The sequence below is a fragment of the Varroa jacobsoni genome, unplaced genomic scaffold (genome assembly GCF_002532875.2).
Source record: "Varroa jacobsoni isolate VJ856 unplaced genomic scaffold, vjacob_1.0 scaffold_1191, whole genome shotgun sequence".
Taxonomy (NCBI): Eukaryota; Metazoa; Arthropoda; class Arachnida; order Mesostigmata; family Varroidae; genus Varroa; species Varroa jacobsoni.
The window spans coordinates 269,825-280,043 of NW_019214093.1; positions in this window are offsets into that span (position 1 = coordinate 269,825).

Genomic DNA, 10,219 nt, shown 5'->3' on the forward strand with positions numbered 1-10,219 from the left:
GGTAACTCGCGACACCAAAGCAAGCAGCTGTAGTAGCGATGATGAAGAGACCGAATGCGACATCCATCCATATCAGCAGTAACGACAGTAACTTTAAAATGATGCCAAATGAAACATTCTTAAAGTTAAAAAAAAAGGAAAATGAAGGCTTAAAACAAGGGCAAAACTTGCCGGTGGCAACGATATCAGCAAAACCGTAAGCTCTCTAGCAGCTCCTGTAATCTTCCGTGTTGTCTGTAGACTTACCAGATAGAGATTTGTCAACGCCGATTGTCAGTTAACTGCTTACTCGGCCCGATCGCCGTACGACGGTATGCCAATGGCATTACAATTCTCTCACAACATATAATAGCGTCAAGGGCCTGTTACCCATCACCTGCATGCCTAGCAGAAAAAAGCACGCTCTATCCAACACTATGGAGATTACGACGGCGTCGAGGCACCGCCTGCGTCAAAAATCTGCTTCACCCAAAACTAACCGTCGATGCTAACCATCCCGTCCATCGCCGATCCTGAAAACAGCCTTAAATTACATGGTAACCAATTGACTGTAATATAGCACAATAGAAGTCGTGAGATCGGAGCCACTACCTCTATTCTGTAACCAAGCGCTGGGGCAAAACAAACACGATTTGAATCCCAAATAAGCAGAGACACACACACACAACCAACTAGATATAGCAACGTATGCGTAAGTAAGGGGCTAAAAAATAAATTTCATTTTTCTTCTAGAAAAAAGAAGAAGAGGAAGAAGTTGCGGTAGCGTCGCGTTGGTGATGGGTGCATCTTAACGAGCCTACCTAGCGAGTGTATGTTGGTCGGATTGAGCGGCCCCAAACTCAGTCTACTATTGTTACCATATGATAGAATGATTGTGCTCGACTGGTCATTAATCCGACACAGCGACGGCGGGCTTCAATACCTATCGTAGTTCACGTATAAACAGCGAACCTATTTACTAGCCGGCGTGTTATGTCGTCGTTTAGGCCTATCTGTTTTCGAGATTCGAAATACGTTACATTAGCGACGCTGTCCGCCTATATATGCACACATTTCTATGTCGGTAATGTATGTAGATGTGTACTGGTAACTATCACACTGATATATACGTGTGTGTGAGCACGAGTGGAATGATCGTGCCGGCGGCGACAGCTGATCGTACGTCAATCGACCGCAATGAGTTGAAAAGACCGCAATGGTAATAACCATTCGTCATCATAGCCCGTGACGACTACAGTGATGCTTCTGATAATGACGCTACTACTGGCCACCGTCGAGGATGACCAAGCAAACTTCAAAAGAAATTAAATACAACACGACCAACTGCGTGCAGTGCGCCTAGAAACTTTCCGCGTTTCGACTGCTATTGTATACGCGTATACGTGTATCTGTGTATCGAGAGAAAATAAGCCCGAGACATTGGATCGTCGGAGTTAGTTAGCTGATCAGCCAGCCAAAAAACGGAGGAGGGAGGTAAGAGGGGGGGGGGAGGGAGCAAACCCAGTCACTTTCGAGTAGGTAGCTGGAAAGCAAAATACACAAATACATTTATCGCGAATCGCCGTCACGACTATTACTCTATTCGGCTATACTACCGTAGTACTGGTAAGCCAGCAGTAACAGTTGTAGTAACGGTAAATGTTAAACTACGCCATTATTGTCGACTTTTATCAAGAACTACGCTGGTGCGGCCCTGTTCATGGCGCTTGGACATCGACTGCAAAATGGCGGACGCTCGTGGACGACTGCCATTATATCCGTGGGGTTGAGCTTTGCTAAGTTGTGTTGTCACTATTACCTCGACTAATATTATAACGATTTGGCGGAAAATAGTCAGGGCCGTACGTCGAGCACACTTCTCATAGATCAAGCCTTTTTACGCGATATCTGGCTAACCACAGTGATGGCGATGGGCTGTCCTTGTATCATTACGATCGCTGGAGAAGCCTAACTTGACAAATGGTAAGTATAAAAAGAAAGAAAACATTTTGTCTTATTATCGCAGTTCATTTCTATCGTTCATCGTTCAACCTAGTTTAAGTTATCAGTTTTGTGTGACCGTTCAGCTCAGATCCGGAATGCCGCAGAAGTGATCTGTCGATCGTATACTGGCAACACCACTTGCCCCCATAGTTGTAGGGCACTTATGGTTAGGTACGTTAGAAATTACTCCCAATTACGGTTGGATAGACTCGCTGTTGTCATTGAGAACTCAAACCAAACCATAAGTCTAGCGCTCGTCGGCTTTCCTTGTCAAAAGCTCGATTGCATATCAGATTATGCCCGCGAGCCGACTGTGGACACGGGGTCGCGGCGCGTAAACTGATCACTCACTTTTGCGAGAGGCAATGATACAAAAAGGTAACTTAGATCGTGCGATTTTGATAATTGTGTGATATTGAAAAGAGGGATAAACGAAGAACTGCTTGAAATGACTTTTCGTTACTACAATAACAAGAAGTGTAGGAACAGCGGCAGATCTCGTAAGCAAAATGCAGATTTCGTTACGAGCGAAAAAAGCGACCAACTACAGATATACAAGTACTTTAAGAAGAAGCTCGTTGAAAAAGAAAGAAAGCGACCGGGCGCTAATGATCGCCTTTTCAGATTTTTGTCCATACATACATACATACATACATGTTAATACATTTATTTGTTAATATCACATAACTATGATTTCGAACGGCGCTCCGGTGGCTCGCGAACGATCTAGCTTGACGTCACGATATTTTCCAGCTCAGAGACGTTAGAGGTTCCGCTGCTTTTGGTAACCATATTCCTACTTTTGTTGGTGTTTATCAAACAGGTTAAATTGAGAAGCGCGTTTTTTTTTCTTTATCTATGACACTGTGTAGGTACGACGCAGTGCTTTCGATAAAGCCAAATAGTACTTTGCAGAAAAGTCTTTACTGCTTACACAATTTTCAACTCTAATAGAACGAGTCATGTTTTCGCCCGACCTCTTAACCATCTGAATAAAGCAAGTGAAGGCTCGACGTGCTGAAAGAGCTAGGTAGTCTGCCTTAACCTAATCAAGCGAACCGAAACAAAGCAATGGGCCGTACAGGTCTGCAAGCCTCCACCCAACACCAATATGCGTTGAACGGTATTTGTGCATTGGAGTCATCGTAAAAGTCAACCCACTACACAGCACTGCTGTGTAATAACATTTCACTTACCTTCGTCGTCGTTGTTCTACGTAATATTATATGGTAACAGTGTAAGTCCACTGAAGTAACTTAATCAAATTTCGACAAGTAAGTTGTATCGACTATTAACGGAATCGCTAATCCCACATTGCCAAGTGAGACAACAACCATCTGCATGCGAAGCCAGCGTGCGTATCCGTTTATCCTCCAGCGGCAAATTGACAAAACACGCCACCTGCCGGGAAGCGTCGCACGTTATCAGAGTCGCTAATCGTGGCGTCAAGAGCTTCTAACATTTAAATCGCGAATTTCGTTCGACCTTCTTTCTGCGTTTTTTTTTTTCTCTTCTTCTTCTACGAACAAACGATGAACCGCCGGTTTCGTCAATCGTTGTTAGACCGTGAGTGGTTTTTGCCATTGCTGCTTCCCTGCTGTCGTCGTTGTTGACACTGCCATCTATCTGTCTGTCTGCCGAAGATTTTTATCTGTTTAATGCGTATCATCAAAGCGAAAGAGAAAAACGGGGTCTACACTTGTTTGTCTCGTATTTGACTTTAGTATTTGGTGTACGGCCTACGTAAGGTTCGAGCGTCATCATGTCGTAATTTAGGTCTGATAAAATCGAAACTCAACCCTCGAAAAGCGAATTACGGACCGATTGCGGCAATGTAAAACAGCGGATTGCATCTGTTTACTGGTGACTGAGTGCTGGGCCCAGTGAAAATCAGTAAAATGAAGATAGCGCTCAGAAGCTTTTTCAAAGTGACGCGTATTAGATAAGTCATGTAAAGCAATCGTTGACTATCGTTCATCCGTTGTACTACATCAAATGTCGTCCTGTTTTCGGCAAATTTTCCCATTTGGTTATTATTGTTGTTGCAGGGGCAGGCCAGTTAGTAGAGTAGTGCTAATTGAATTCGTACTGTCTAGATAAATCGATCAATCGCTTACTATATCCTTGCTTGCTATTTTCTATAACCAGCGAAAACAAAAATAGGGTCAGCTTCGCCACTCGAAAATTTAGTGCATGAATGCAAAAAAAGAGCTCCTTCAGTAGAGATGATTCCATTCGTGTTTGTTGTAAAAAAAAATACAGCATTTACTCGTCCGAGATTCACATATCAGCAGAAAAACAGATTGCCTCAGAGCTACCCATCATAGCGCACTATAGATGAGTGAAGATGATTAGAAATGCATGATTTAACTAACTATTCATCACTATAATATGAGTTCACCTCTGTCTATTCAAACATCTCGCGCTCGCTCCATGAAACTCAATTTAATCACAAGGATATAACTAAAAAAAGCAGACGTTTAGCTAAGAAACCCACCGACATCTTTAGTTGCTTAGGTGCAAGGCAAAACAGCCCCGCAGGGCATTCGTCTACCAAGGAACGGCTTTGAATAGTAGTTTTCGGGTCTTGGCCGTCTCAGTGCTTGTTTCGAGGCTGCGCCGGGCCTCACAAAGATCGCACATAACTGTAAGCGCAAAAATAGGAAATTGATGGCTAAAGAAAAACGTTAATACAATGAAGCTAGGTGCTGCCTGTGATATCAGTAACAGTTAACGAACCATCGTAACGGGTTTAGCTAGTAATGCTGACAAGAAGCAAAATTGAAAGGATTGCATACTTCAATCTGCTCCATCGGCACAAGTTATGATTACCCAATACAAGTGAATGGGTCAGTGACGACAGATGCGGGTTTAGTTTCGCTCAACGATGTTATATGAAATGGGCGAAAAAATCTAACCAACTTCTTTTTTCGTATCGAACCCCATAACGATTATGTTGCTTGCACGTACCTGCTGGGCTGAGCTGGCTGTGATTTTGCCCAGTTCATTTGTTTTTTTTTCTGAAATTCTTTAAATAAATGCACGCGAACCTATAAGCCGAACGCCATATACGAGGGCTGATGTTAGACCACATTACGTTCCCGTACGTACGTACGTACGTACGGACAGACGTGACACCAGATTCGCCCGCGTGCCACTATGCGTGAGATAGTACTACCTTCGCTGTTAGAGAAGATGGCCCATGTCCTGCGCTGGAAAGAAATTACTATTACTTGTGGATCTTGACCGCGTACATTTTTGTGCAGGGGTTTGCCCCACTAGTTCGACATCGATCGGAGACCGTGTGTCGTACACGTATATGGTGTATAGGTTCTATAATAATGATTTGAACCTAATACTATAACGTTATCGTGCTTTCCATCGCTTCAGTAAACGCCACGCAATGCGAATGGCCATTGCATGCCGGTGGTACGTGATATGCAATGGAACGTATCTCACTGTCGAATTGTACATGCGCTCGTTGTTGTCCTTCTCGAATTTAAACGTGGGCGCCATAGATCTTAATCCCGACCCACTAGGTAAGTGGCGACATAAATCGATGAAGTCAATAACACTAGACACATTCGATGTGCTGACTAGATAGATCAAGTCCGCGTACGACGTCCGTCTATCGCGACTTTACGCAAAAAAACGGGATCACAAGAATCTTGGAGATCAGTTCCGGATCGACTTCCGGAGAACACAGCAGAGCTTTCTTGTGAGCTTATGAAAGCTCCATGAACTCCAAGCTACTGGCAGCAGCTATTACTATCTCGTCACCGAACAGTACAATGTCCTCAGTGTAAACTTGCACATTTGTAAACTCATAATGGACGGCATCTCCTAATGACGACACCTGGGCACTCTTATTTTGCCAACGTAAAGGCACAGCCCAGCTTCACCCAGTTCCTCGATGAGCGTCATCGCTCTTGCCTATTATGATCAGCGCCTCGAACGATGTCCTATATTATTTTTTGGATGTTTTCATTCGTCACTCGCATGTCCACTTTTCCGGTCGCGCTCTTATTGACGGCGACAACTGCAGCGATAACAAGCTTATCACGGCATTATTACATGTTAACATTATAACGTGCCAAACTTTTTACATTGTTGCATTAAAAAAGCCCGTTTCTCATCCCTTGAGTATCCTTAGCATCTTTCCTTGGCCACTTTCTGCCTCTAGCGCCCTCTGTGTTCTTCTCTTACCCCTTGCCGATCTGTGATGTAAATCTCAGATTATTGCAGTCAGGAGCAGCTTAAAAAGCAGCACCATTATTAACAACATTAATAACAGCAGTAGCTGGCCTTTTCAACGCATTGTTTCTGCTCTTATGATCGTCTCAGGGCACAAACGGACCGGCACCCGATCAGCCAGTCTGCATAATTTCGTATTTCAGCTTTCGACGCATTTTGCTCTGAATTTTTCTCTGGGCGACTAAACAATTGAACTATGTTTTTTTTTTCTCTTTTTTTTTCCTGCTGTCTTTATCTATTCATCTCGATCTCACAGTTTTTTGTAGGAAGAGCTTTTCACCGAATAATTGCAATTTTCTTTTTTTTCCCTGTCTAGTCGCCTTAATGAGCATCAGCTGCAGGGGCAAGCTCTTTGTCTAGTTCAACTGGCGTTGTTACATATGTACAATCCGTTTGACCGGCGGTTTCCATTTGGAAGCATCGATTGCTAGTATGGCGTCGCGAAAACTGCTGTGGGTATCTCCGCCGCGGTCAAAAGCATTGGCATAACAATTAGACTTAGCACTATGATGCCTCTTGCGCCAGTTATGGGAACGCATCTGCTGGTTTTTCCTCGAGCCATCTTGCTTTTGCGTGTGGGCGCGAGCGTACATTCCTCGATTCATTGGCGACAACTTCCTTTCCTCTCCTCTCTTCTGCACCTTAGCGTATCTCGCCTTTTTTTTCTGTTTATATATATATACGTTTTAATTCAATTGAGGAGGTTTGATATTGGGACGAGAGCGCCCTGTTCAGTGGTAACTTCGTCGACTAGTCTGGGGGTTTCAATAAACAGAATTTCGGTAGAAACGCAATATGGTGATTGTACTGGCTATAGAGGGCAACGATGATCGTCACTTCTAAACTCGATCGGATTTTACGCGGCCTACGAGGAAAAATATGTAGGAGCCACTGAGCGGGAACGATAAAGATAATTAGTTACTGGATAGCGTTGTGTATTGTATGGCGACTTTTGTCGTTGGCTAGACTTTTTCATCGTTTTCTTTTTGACGAAAAGATATTGAATGTAGCACTCGTGTCTGCTGAATCGGTATTTGGGAACATGCCACTTGAATTGAAGCAGGCGATGATTTTATGTTTGTTCTCTTTTTGAAAAGTTTTCTTAAGGAAAAGTGAAAGGTAAAGTGTACACTGAATATGTTCCCGACGACGGAGAGGGCTTCGTTATCATGTACGAAAACAATTAGCATGTCCTCTGTACAGCTGCATAAAATGGTTGATTTCAAACTATGCCACAAACTGTCCAATACAAATACGACCACCAACTTATATCAAGTTAGCAATAACGGTTCGAATAGAGAAGGCTGGACGCTTTGGTTTGGCGTATATAGAAAATCAATAGTTTGTGCTCGTAGCGGGTACCCTACTGTTCCCGTTCGCACGTTTCCGCTACTTTTCATAGTTCTTCACTTTGCAGTCCTATCGGCCCCTTCCACTCGTTCGTAAACGTCGTATGTTCGTCTTCGGTGTTTGTTTTTAAACCACGCACACCTCATGTATTCAGCCATAATAACGTATTTTGTTACTTAGATACCCTTTCCACTTATTAATACTTAATGTTTTAGCCTAGAATTACGAATATTGTCTGTAATCCGCATTCTGCAGGAGATGACACATAGCTATAGCTAATAATAATAATAATAATAATGATAATGAATGAGCAAACGTTGGAAGCAAACGTCAAGATAACGGATCTGATAGATAATGTTCCATAGCAAGCAATGTACTATAAGCAAGTCTATTGACTTTATAACGCCGTGGCTATACGTCATATAACCGTTTGGATAACTCAACACTATTCGTATTAGTTCTCGTTCGTCACAACGACGATCGCCAGAGCAACAGCTGGAGTAATAAAGTATACGAGAATATCGAAAAAGTGTTAACCGTTCTTCAAGCTAAAATAGCCTTTAACAATAAACACTGAACTAGATCTATGCGCCCCTTCGATCGGCGGACTACTACTACTATTGCTACATTTTGCCATTACCCTGTAGCTTTGAGGAGAAAAACTGCAGCAAGTAATTTTTACATCTCCCCCTTGAAACTACAGAGGCACAGGCCAGCAGAGGATACGTTAGAATTGCCCATTTAAGTTCTTCCAGCGTTTGCCGAGTAGCTAAGGATGCGTGTGGTCTGGCATTGCTGTGGTGGAAAATAGCAGTTTTTCTGCTCACCAGTTCCGATCGATTTTTTTAATGGCTCGTTGTAATCTCTTGTTGACAGTAGAGGTTTCGGTCAACCGTCTTGGCAAGCGGCAACCACTCATAACGTAGAATTCCTCTTCGATACCTCCATACACATAGCACTATTCTATTTGGCTCGAATCTGGACTTTGTGGAGGGCATGTTTTTACTAATAACTATCGTATATGATAAAATTTTCACCTCCTATTGCTATCGAACCTATTGCGTTTTTGTAAATTTGCTTTTTTCTGTGGCCAGTTAGTTACCTTTAGGTGGTTTAAACTGTTTGACGGCAAACATTTAACCCCTTGGTGATACAATGGCTATTCACGCGGCGGCCTGGGTCGGCTTTTCATTTTTCCTCCTTCGCCATTCCTCCTCGAGCATTACGAGGAGTATTTTCCACACCGAGATTTCCAAAACAAACACGTCTTTGGACCATGTCTTCCGATAACGTATTTCGACCATGAACATCGCGATTTTTTTTTATGGGCCTATACAGCATTTGCGCCTTGGTTCGTAATGAAAATGTGAATACAGCGACTTTTCCCTAAAGTTTCATTCATTTTCGAGGCGCTTCATCCCAAACTTGAATGAATGCATCGTAGCGATAATGCAAAATCTCAGTGTCTAAGTGACGCCAACACCGACCTGACGCGGCTCGTACCTCGCGGGTCGTGAGGTCTTTGAAGCCATCTAGCTAAAAAACGGCCAGTATTTTTTCGACAAACCATTATCTCGCGACAATGTCTACGTAGTGTGGTCACCTAGTCCGTTGTGAGCGCTATACCTTATTGAAAGGTTACGATTCTGTCAAACATCGTTAGTTGAGTTTAGATAACCGACAGTGGTATAGGGAAACGGGGCATTCCGGAAACTGACAGAAGGCTCGAGAGTAAGCGATACGCAATAGTTCGTTTGTGTTGTCGACAAAAGCTGTATGCGTGATAGCAACTATGAAGCGATATGAGCGCGCTCTATTCCCAAAAGGCGTTGACCATCGAGAGACTCTGAGAACCGATTGTCCGCATCGATCGCCTAACCAAAGCTAACATAAGCTTACTTTCAGTAGCTCTTTTGAATACTATCGAGTAACTTCCGTACTAGTGTACTTCGCATCAAGTTAGCTAACTCACTGTCGAGACATGGACATATTGTTTCAGTTTACAGATACGGTAAGCACTACACACATATATATATATATATGTATGTATTTCGCTTCATTGCAAAATATTATTTCTAGTATCATTATAGAGGTTTCAGTGTATGTAAGAATGAATACAAGGATAGTGAAAAGATAATAATATTGAGCTGTAGGTGACCGATATCGTATCAGCGAGGTCATACAATACGTTTGAGCCGCAAAAAAAGGTGTAGGCAAATCATCCGACTTACTCTTGATAGCATCACTGTTTCGCTTTCGCCATCGAAACGGACGGTACCATAGCGACGCAACGATATTTGACCCAAGTTAACCGCGATACCGTACGGATTGAGCATGTCGAACATCTGTCAACGTATCCTTTGGAACTATTCCACTACTTATGAATATGCCTAAACGGTCTAGATGTCATCTACGGCCCACGAGTCAAAAAATATCTCCACCTACTTCCATCCATACTAGTTACTGCGGTCATTATTTAACTATTATATAGAAAAAGTGAGACAAAATGCTGACTCTTAGACCGAGATATGCACAGTAGTAGCCTTGCTTTTTAGTTCTGCAGAAAAAAAAATCGTGCCGGAGACTACGCTGCTCTCCAATGATTTTATCACAAGAAGCTTAGTAACAAGAA